Raw genomic sequence first — 9,996 nt, 5'->3', positions numbered from 1 at the left:
TTTTGAATTAAAGTCTATTTTATCTAATATAAGAATAGCTATTCCTGCTCATTTTTGGTTTCCATTTGCATGGTATCTCTTTTTCCGTCCCTTCACTATAAATTATTCTGTGTGTGTCTTTACAGGTGAGGTGAGTCTCTTGAAGACAGCATATAGTTGGGTCTAGCTATTTAATCTAATCAGCCAGTCTGTGTCTTTTGAATGGGAAATTCAATCCATTTACATTTAGGGTTGTTATTGAAAGGTATTGTCTTACTCCTGGCATTTCATTGCTTTTTTTATGGTTGATTTAGGAAAGTGGCAGCCATGAGAGAAGAAGATGGCAGCCACTGTGGGGGTGCTGTCTGGTGCAGTGACCAGTTGGGCCAACAAATGCTGTAGCTGTGGTGGTGTGGGAGTCAGTGGGGCAGAGGAAAAACTGCTCACACTCCTACAAGCAGTTCTGTTTTCCAGTAGTTTCAAATGTTGCTTCTTTCCCGCCTCCAAGGACCAGCTTTGAGTCCTTTTACTCTTGGCCAATGTGGCATTAATTGACTGTACTCTGGAAATCCTGACTGCCACAGGTGTACAGGAAAACTCTGGGTTTGTTGCTGGAAGGCTGCTCAAATCAAAGAATATTTGCTGAAATCCACATGGTGCTGCCCTATAGTTTTCAATATGGTTTGAATAATTACATCAGAGCTATACTGATTGTTGGGAGATGTTCTCTGTTGTAATCTCTCTCAGGGTGATGGAGACACAAAGGATTACTCAAAGCCCATTTCTTCTGAGCAGCGAGAGGCCCAAAAGGGTTAATTCCAGACAAATCCCTGAAGGGAGAAGAATTCTTGGAAAATAACCCTGAATCAGGTTTTCTCTCCATTTTTATTCTCCAGGCGAGAAGGTTACAGAAAAGGAACATAGATGATTACGAAAGAAACAGTAAAATATTTGTCATGGCAACAATCATTCGGTTTAGCTGCACCAAGGACATCTGCCCTTAGGGCCAGCAGTTTTGCTGTGTTACAATTCTTTATCTACAACAGAGGCTTTAGCCTGGGGAAAGTTTTCTGTCTTTCCCAGGCTTAGCATTTCTATGTGCAATTCTAAAAAGTTAGGCCCTGTAAAATACATTTGCTTTATTAATGTTGGTATCCTCCACACTCCACGATGTTGATGCCAAGGCCTTGGTGCACTCTGACTTCCTTTTGGTGTGTGGGGATGTCATCTTAAACATCAGTATTACTAGAGTCCTTGAGGAAAACAGGTTGAAGCAGAAGCTAGAAAAAAAAAATGTATTTGTGATGACAGTGATCTTCAAGGAGTCATCCCCCATCCACCCAACTCACTGCCATGAGGACAACATGGTAGTGGCTGTGAATAGTCCACAAACCAGCTTCTCTATTTCCAGAAGACCCAGGACATTCAGAAGTTTTTATTTCTTTTGAGCCTATTCTAGGGCAGTGGAGATGGAGTGGAGATTTGATATGATCTATTGGATTGTCAATATCAGCATCTGTTCTCATATGGCTTAACTCTTTACAGACAACTTTGACTACCAAACTCAAGATGACTTTGTGCAAGGCCTGTTAGTGAATGAGGAGATCTAGGAAAGCAGATTCACATGCACATAACAACTAGGGAATATGGTGCTCAGTTCTCCAACCTACACATGTACTTGGCTATCTGCAGTGATGTCATTTGCCAATGGGTCTACCCTCTCACCCCAGAGGCAAACTTCACTAACAGTACCACCTAGGTCTGTACTCATTCCTGGCACAACCTATCCTGAGGGCCTGACTCAGCTTGGACCATAGCAGCATGCTGGAAGAAAATGTACTTTTGGGCTCTGGCCCTGTCATTGGCAGCAATTGCTCCATCACCAACAATGTCATTGGCCCCAGCTGCCACATTGGTGAGAGCATGCTGGACCAGGCCTACCTGTAGCAAGGTGTTCAAGTAGCTGCCAGGGCACAGATCCATCAGTCTCTGCTCTGTGACAATGCTGAGATCAAAGAACAAGTTATACTGAACTCACATTCTGTCTTCACTTCCCAGGTGGTAGTGGGGTCCATACATCACACTACCTGAGGGTTTAGTGATCTCTTTGCACCCTCCAAATGCAGAGGATCATGAGGATAATGGCCAATTCAGTGATAATTCAGGGCTAACCAAGAAAGAAGAAAGTGAAGCTGAAAGGTTACAACCCAGCAGAAGCTGGAGTTGCAGGCCAGGCTATCTCTGGAAGGCTGCAGACATGAACATGGAGGAAGAAGAGGAACAATGGCAGAATCTGTGGGGACTCATGATCAACATGGAAGAAAAGAGTGAAAGTGAAAGTGACCAAAGTATGGATTCTGAGGAGCTGGACAGTCAAGCAGGCTCACCTCAGATGGATGACATCAAAATGTTCCAGAATGAAGTCCTGAGAACACTACAGTGGGGCAGAGAGGAGAACATTTCTTGTGACAATCTAGTTCTAGAGATGTACTCTCTCAAGCGCACTTACAACATATGCCTAAAGGAGGTGGTGGAGGTACTGAGCCACATAGTCCCGGACTTCCTCCTGCAGCAAATGGATTCCCTGCTCAACCCAAACCACTGCTGTACCCTATTGCTTCCTCTGCTCAAGGCCTGGAGCTCTGTTTTTAGGAATTGCATAAAGCATGCAGCTGATTGTTTGGAAGCATTGGAAATCACTGAGGACTTCTTCCTGGTGGATGAAGCACTTGGTAATTCCCTGGCCAAGGTACTTACTGAAGGCTTTCTATGGCTGGACATCCTGGCTGAGGAAACAGTCCTGAGCTGGTTCAGCCAAAGGGATGCAACTGACAAGGATTGGCAGCTGTGCAAGAATCAACAGCTGCAGAGGCTCATCCAGTGGGTAAAAGAGGCAGAAAGGAGTCATCTGGAGATGACTGAAGTCCTGCTTGCTCCTATGGTGTGATTGATTACCCTGCTTGCTGCTAAGCCAGGACAAATGCGGAGCTAGTTGAAGGATGAGTAAACACCATCCAGGCTGAGACGTAAAGAAGCAGAGACTAGAACTACGGTATTCTATTCTTCTCACCACCAGCAACCATGTGCCTCCCATCCTGACTGGGGAGCTGGGATGAGGGAAGTTGGGCTAGAACAAAGCTTCTGCCTAGGGAGGAGATAGGCAGGCCCTGCCCTGCAGTTGGAGTAAGCCAGAGGAACAGCTTTTTGCTTTGGCTTTCCCCCAGGGAACAGCAGAGAACAGTTGGCCCTCTCTGCAGAATGTATTTGTTAATATTAAAAAAAGATAGAGGTGAGTAAAAATATCTTTTGTTTCTTTCTTTCGCTTATATTGTTTTGTTTTGTTTTGTTTTGATATTCATTGATTTTTTGAGGTGGTATGATATAGTTCCTTTCTCATTTTCATTTGCATATCTGCTCTACCAGGGGTGTTTGTCCTTTCTCATGTATTCATGGTGGTGATTATAGTTTTTTGCATTCCAGGTGCAGGAATCCCTTAAGGATTTCTTGTAGAGCTGGTCATGTTATAGTGAATTTCTGCAGCTTTTGTTTGTCTGGGAACACCTTTATTTCTGGACGATAACATTGCTTGGTATATACTTGGCTGGCAGGTTTTTTCTTTCAGTGCTTTAAATATATCATCCTGTTGTCTTCTGGCCTGTAGGGTTTCTGCTGAGAGGTCTGTTGTTAGTCCAATGGTGACTCCCTTATAGGTGACTTAACACCTTCTCTTTCTCTTTTAGAATTCTCTTTGTCTTTGACTTTTGACAGTTTGACTACAATGTGTCTTGAATAGGACCTTTTTGGATTGAATCTGTTTGGGGATTGTTGAGCCTCATGGGTTTGGAAGTCCATATCTTTACCAATACTTGGGAAATTTTCTGCTATTATTTTATCAAATATGTTTTCAATGCTTTTTCCTTTTCTTACCCTTCTAGAGCATCCATGATTTGGGTGCATGCTTAAGGTAGTTTGTGAGTTTTCTTAGATTTTCTTCATTTCTAATTTTTTTTTTTCCTGTATGCTTGGGTTATTTCAAAAAGACTGTCTTTGAGATCAGAAATTCTTTCTTCTGTGTGCCCTAGCCTGCTGCTTATGCTCTCAATTGTAGTTTTTATTTCATTGGAGTCTTGCAGTTTCAGGAGTTCTGCTACATTCTTTTTCATGGTATTTATTTCTTTGTAAATTTCTTCCTTCATGTCCTGTATTGTTTTTCTCATTTCATTGTGTTGTCTAACTGAGTCTTCTTGTATCTCACTGAGTTTCTTTAAGTTTGTTGCTCAGAATTCCTTATCAGTCATTTCAAGGGTTTCCTGTTGTTTGGGGTCTGATATTTGAGAATTATAGTATGCCTTTGGTTCTGTCATATTTTCTTTTCTTTCTTTTTTTTTTTTTTGTATTTCTAATATCCCTACATTGATTTCTAATCATCTGGTGGAGCGGTTGTTTCTATTACTTTGGGGTGGCTTTTGAGGAGACTCCCTTCTGTGGATCTGTTGTATATTGCCCATTAGGTTGGCTGTTTTAGTTTTGGTTATAAGAAAACTCAGTAGTTCTGGGTAGACTCAGTAGTTCTGTGGGGTGCCAGCAGCTACCTCTGTGGTTGGGGCCACATATGTGGCTAAGCCTGTGTGCATGTGTGGGGCCTTGTGTGTGGCCAAGGTGGCTGGGACCATGCAGGAAGCTAGACATTTGGGCCCATGTGTGCAGATGAGGCCACATAGGTGATTGTTGTGGCTGGGACCACACAGATGACTGGATGTCTGGGTCTGCACAGGCATCCAAGGCAGCTCAGGTCACATGGATGGCCAGATGGCTGGGCCCACATGCATAGCTGGGGCCACACATGCAGCTGGGGCCATGTGAGTGGCTAGGTGGTTGGGCACACACAGGTGGGTGGGGCTAAATAGGTAGGGCTGCATGGGTGGCTGGATGGCTGGGCCCAGGTGGGCAGGTGGGGCTGCATGGGGAGATGGGTGGTTGGGGTCATGGGGGAAGCTGTGGCCACACAGGTGGTTGGCAGGCTGGAGCTGCACAGGTGGCATAGGGCCACATGGGTGGCTAAGTGGGGCCGTGTGGGCAGTGTGGAGGATGAACTCCTATGTGTAGAAAAAGGCCACAACTCTAGCATAGGCAACTGCAGGGGTGGTGGGGGTCGGCTGGGGCAGAAACAAGTAGGGAGTTACCACTGAAAAGTGTTCACAGCCAAGCAGAGGATTTAGCATTTTTAAAAATTTTAAACTTAAAAAAAAATTTTAATATTAACATATTCATTTTTACAAATCATCATTTTTCTTTATGCCCTTTACCCAATTTATCCCTTCCCAAACCCCTTCATTTCCTCCCCCCATATCTAGTAACCTTAGGTTTGTTTCTCCTTCTGAAAGCTCAATGAATTGCTGTGGTCCATCCCTTCCCTTCCCTTCCCTTTCCCACTTTCTCTCTCTCTCTCTCTCTCTCTCTCTCTCTGTGTGTCTTCCTCCCTCCCTCCTTCTTTCTTAGCACCCAGTTATAAGTGAGAACATGTGGTATTTCTCTTTCCTGGTCTGGCTTATTTCACTTAACATAGTTTTTTCCAGACTCACCTACGTTGCTGCAAATGGCAGAATTTAATTCTTTTTTATGGCAGAGTAGTATTCCATTGTGTATATATATCACAGTTTCTTTATCCAGTCATTGAAGGACACTTACGTTGGTTCCATATTTTGGCAAATATAAATAGAGCTGCGATGAATGTGGGAGTGCAGGTATCCCTTTACCATGATGGTTTCCATTCCTTTGGATGTATACCCAGGAGTGGGATTGCTGGGTCATATGGTTGTTCTATCTGTAGTTGTTTGAAGAACCTCCATACTATTTTCCATAGTGGCTGTGCTAATTTACAGTCCCACCAGTAGTGTAGAAGAGTACCTCTTTCCCTGCATCCTCATCAGCATTTGTTATTCATGGTTTTTTAATAATGGCCATTCTAACTGGGGTGAGATGCTATCTCCATGTGATTTTGATTTGCATTTCTCTGATGACTAGGGATGTTGAGCATTTTTTCACATACTTGTTGGCCATTTGTTTGTCTTCCTTTGAAAAATGTCTATTCATCTCCTTTGCCCACTTTTAAATTGGATTATTTCTTTTTTTACTATATAGTTGTTTGAGTTCTTTGTATATTCTGGATATTAAACCCTTGTCAGATGTATAGTTTGCAAGTATTTTCTCCCTTTCTGTAGGTTGTCTTCCCGTTCTGTTGATTGTTTCTTTTGCTGTACATAAGCTTTTCAGTTTGATGTAATCCCATTTGTTTATTTTTTATTTTGTTGGGGTCTTTGCTTTTGGGGTCTTATTCATAAAGTCTTTGCCCAGTCCTACTTCCTGGAATGTTTCCCCTATGTTTTCCTTTAGTAATTTTATTGTTTTGGGTCTTATATTAAGGTTTTTAACCCATTTTGAAATAATTTTGGTATATTGTGTGAGGTACAGGACCATTCTTCTACATATGGATGTCCAATTTTCCCAGCACCATTTATTGAAGAGGCAGTCTCTTTCCCAGTGTATGTTCTTGGTGCCTTTGTCAGAGATCAGTTGGCTGTAAGTATGTGGGTTGAATCCTGGATTTTCTATTCTGTTCCATTGGTTTGAGTGCCTGTTTTTATGCCAGTACCATGCTGTTTTGGTTACAATAACTTTGTAATATAATTTGAAATTGGATAGTGTTACACCTCCAGCTTTTTATTATTATTATTATTATTATTATTATTATTATTATTATTATTATTAATCAGGACTGCTTTGATTATTTGGGGTCTTTTTTTATTCCCTATGAATATTAGGATTGCTTTTTTTATTTCTGTGAAAAATGTCATTGATATTTTTATGGGGATTGCATTGACTCTGTAGATTGCTTTGGGTGGAATGGACATTTTCATGATGTTAATTCCTCCTATGGTATGTCTTTCCATCTTTCTGTGTCCTCTTTAATTTCATTCAGTAGTGTTTTGTAGTTCTCATTGTAGAGATCTTTCACTTCCTTGGTTGAGTCAGCATTTTAAATTAGCCCTTTAGACTTCCCACCTCAGAAGATGTCTCAATAACATAAAAATTGAAAACTAATGTACAATATACTCCATAAGTCCTTGTTGTTGACATTATTGAGGTCTTTTGAATGGATGAAGAAATTGCTTCTAGTGGGGTTTAGGACCTGCTTCCTACAAAGCCCAGTGGTTTCCATGAGAAATCATCCCCCACCTCTAGTTGGTTATTTGAACCCTGATTCCTAACAGTTGACTAAGCTTCAAGTTCATAATATTCACTGTCTTGGCCTCTTTTGCTGACCAAACTTTAAGCAGAATTTTTCCATTAGGTGCTGGTCTCTCTTTATTATGTATCATTGGTCTCAATCTCACCATCACATGATTCTGTACGGACGTCAGCCTGCTTCACTACACCTTTGCTTAGACCCTGACCAGGTACCCAGCAGGTTCATTCACTCACCCCTCAACCATTTTTTGTCTTCTATGTGATAGCACTCCTCTAGGTGATAGCACACAATACAGTTAAAATCCCTTCTCTTATGGAATTTTCCCTATAGATTTGGAGACTTTGTCTTTGAACCCGTGAATAAATAATACAACTTCAGATAGTAACAAGTGTCAAGAATAAAGTAAGCTGGGGGAAGAGGGATGAAGAAAGATCTCTCTGAGGAGGAAATATTTAAACAGAGACCTAATATGAGGAGAAGGTGTTAGAAAGAATTGGTGAAAAAGATGGAACAATAAGTGCAAAGGCCCTGAGGCAGGAACGAACTAGGTATCAAGTAACAGTGAGGAGGCCACCATAGCTGGACTGTGAAGATTGAGAGCCAAAGTGGCAGGAGGTAAGGTTGGAGAGAGAGGGACAGAAGGTAGATTCTGTAAGGCTTTAGAGGACATGATAAAGAGTTTGGATCTTTCTCTTTTTTAAACCACTTTATTGAGGTATGATTATTTATTTTACTTTACTTATTTATTTATTCATTCTCCTGCCCCTTCTCCACCCCCAACCTCTAGTAACAATTATTCTACTCTCTACTTCTGTGAGAACCACTTTTTTATTTTAGGTTTCACATACGAGTGATATCATGTGGTATTTGTATTTGTCTTTTTGTGCCTGACTTGCTTAGCATAATGGTTTCTAGTTCCATTCAATTTGCTGCAAATGATAGGATATGATTTCTTTTTATAGCTGAATAGTATTCCATTGTGTGTGTTTGTGTGTGTGTACATATGTGTGTGTGTGTGTGTGTGTGTGTGTGTGTACATACATACACACCATAGTTTTTTACCCATTCATCCACTGATGGACATTTAGGTTGATCCCATCTCTTGGCTATTTGTGAATAGTGCTGTGTTGAACTGGGAGTGCAGTTGTCTTTTTGGTATATTGATTTTATTATTATTTTTAACATAACAGAAAGTATTTGTTACATTAACCATCCTTCAGAATAAATATTAAGGCAATGTTATTAAAATTAGGAAAAAATCAGAGGTATAGTTTATTGCCATTTAAAAAAAGTTTATTGAAACATACTGAGTGCACATATTTATGAGATACAGTTATATTTTAATACATGTATACAGTATGTGATGATCTTCAGGGTAATTAGCATATTCATCATTGCAAAACGTAATCATTTCTTTGTGATGTGCACATTTGATCTCTCTTCTAGTCATTTGGTAACATACCAAATCATTGTTAATTATAGGTTCCTGGGTCGACTGTACACCAATAGGACTTATTTTTCCTATATAGTTGTAATTTTGAGGTATGATTAATATACAAAAAGCTGTACATATTTAATGTATATGACTTGACGAGTTTGGAGATATGTATATACCCATGCAACCATCACTGCCACTTGTTTATTATTATTCTTATGTATTTGTTGTATTATGTTTGTGATAATAACACTTAACATAAGATCTACTTTCTTAGCAAGTTTTGGAATATATAGTACAGTATTGTTAACTATAGGCAGTATGCTATACACTAGATCTCTAGGACTTATTCATCTATAACTGAAACTTTGTACATTTTGACTAATCTCTCCTGTTCCCCTCTGTAGTGTGTTGAATTGCTGTCCTCCCAAAGTTTAATGTGTTGGAAGCTTGGTCCCCACTGTGACCATGTTAAGAGGGTAGGAAATCCTATTATGGTAATTGAAAGGTGGGGTCTTGAAGAGGTGATTAGATTCTGTTGACCCTGCCCTAATAAATAGATTAATAATGGTGGTCATGGGCATGGTGCTGAGGGATTTAAACAGAGAGCAGGTGAAAGTCTCTCTCTCTCTGCTTCTGCCATCTCACAATGTGATACCCTGTTTTACTGAAGCCACCACAAAGGAAGAGTTTCACCAGATGTATTCCCTGAACTTTGTACTTTTCAGCCTCTAAAACTGTAAGCAATAAATTTTGTTTTTTTATAAATCACCCAGTTCTGTGAATTTTGTTATAAGCAACAGAAATGGGCTAATATACCCTCTCTTATTCCTAGAAACTACCATTCTACTCTGTTTCTGAGTTGGACTATTTTAGATTAATCGTATAAACGGTATCATGTAGTATTTGTCCTTCTGTGTCAGGTTTATTTCATTTAGCATAGCGTCCTCCAGGTTCATCCATGTTGTAATATGTGGTGGGATTTCCTTTTTTAAAAGACTGGATAATATTTCATTTTGCATATATAACACATTATCTTTATCCATTCAGCTGCTGATGAACATTTAGGTTGCTTTCATATCTTAGCTATTGTGAATCATGCTGCAATAAATATGGAAGTGGACACATAAGAGTATGGACTTTAAAGACTGCCTGGTTGTGGCTACTGCTGACATTTTAACCAGTTTAATCAGGTGTTGCCATGTCACTTGAGGCCAGATAACCCTACAGGAGCACCGGTTCACTGATCCACAGTTCCCTATAGCACTCAAAGGAAGAGCATTCATAATATAAAATCATTTCTGTTTTGCATAATTAATGATTAGAAAAAATA

General features: G+C 40.3%; 1 pseudogene; it reads left to right on the top strand.

Annotated features, from left to right (window-relative positions):
* The first annotated feature begins 319 nt into the window (after positions 1–319).
* On the top strand, positions 320–2,926 carry LOC134389352 (translation initiation factor eIF2B subunit epsilon-like; annotated as a pseudogene).
* Positions 2,927–9,996: the final 7,070 nt, after the last annotated feature.

This window comes from Cynocephalus volans, chromosome 1 (genome assembly GCF_027409185.1).
Source record: "Cynocephalus volans isolate mCynVol1 chromosome 1, mCynVol1.pri, whole genome shotgun sequence".
NCBI lineage: Eukaryota > Metazoa > Chordata > Mammalia > Dermoptera > Cynocephalidae > Cynocephalus > Cynocephalus volans.
The sequence above is the reverse complement of the archived record's forward strand: the minus strand, read 5'-3'. Positions and strand labels throughout refer to the sequence as shown.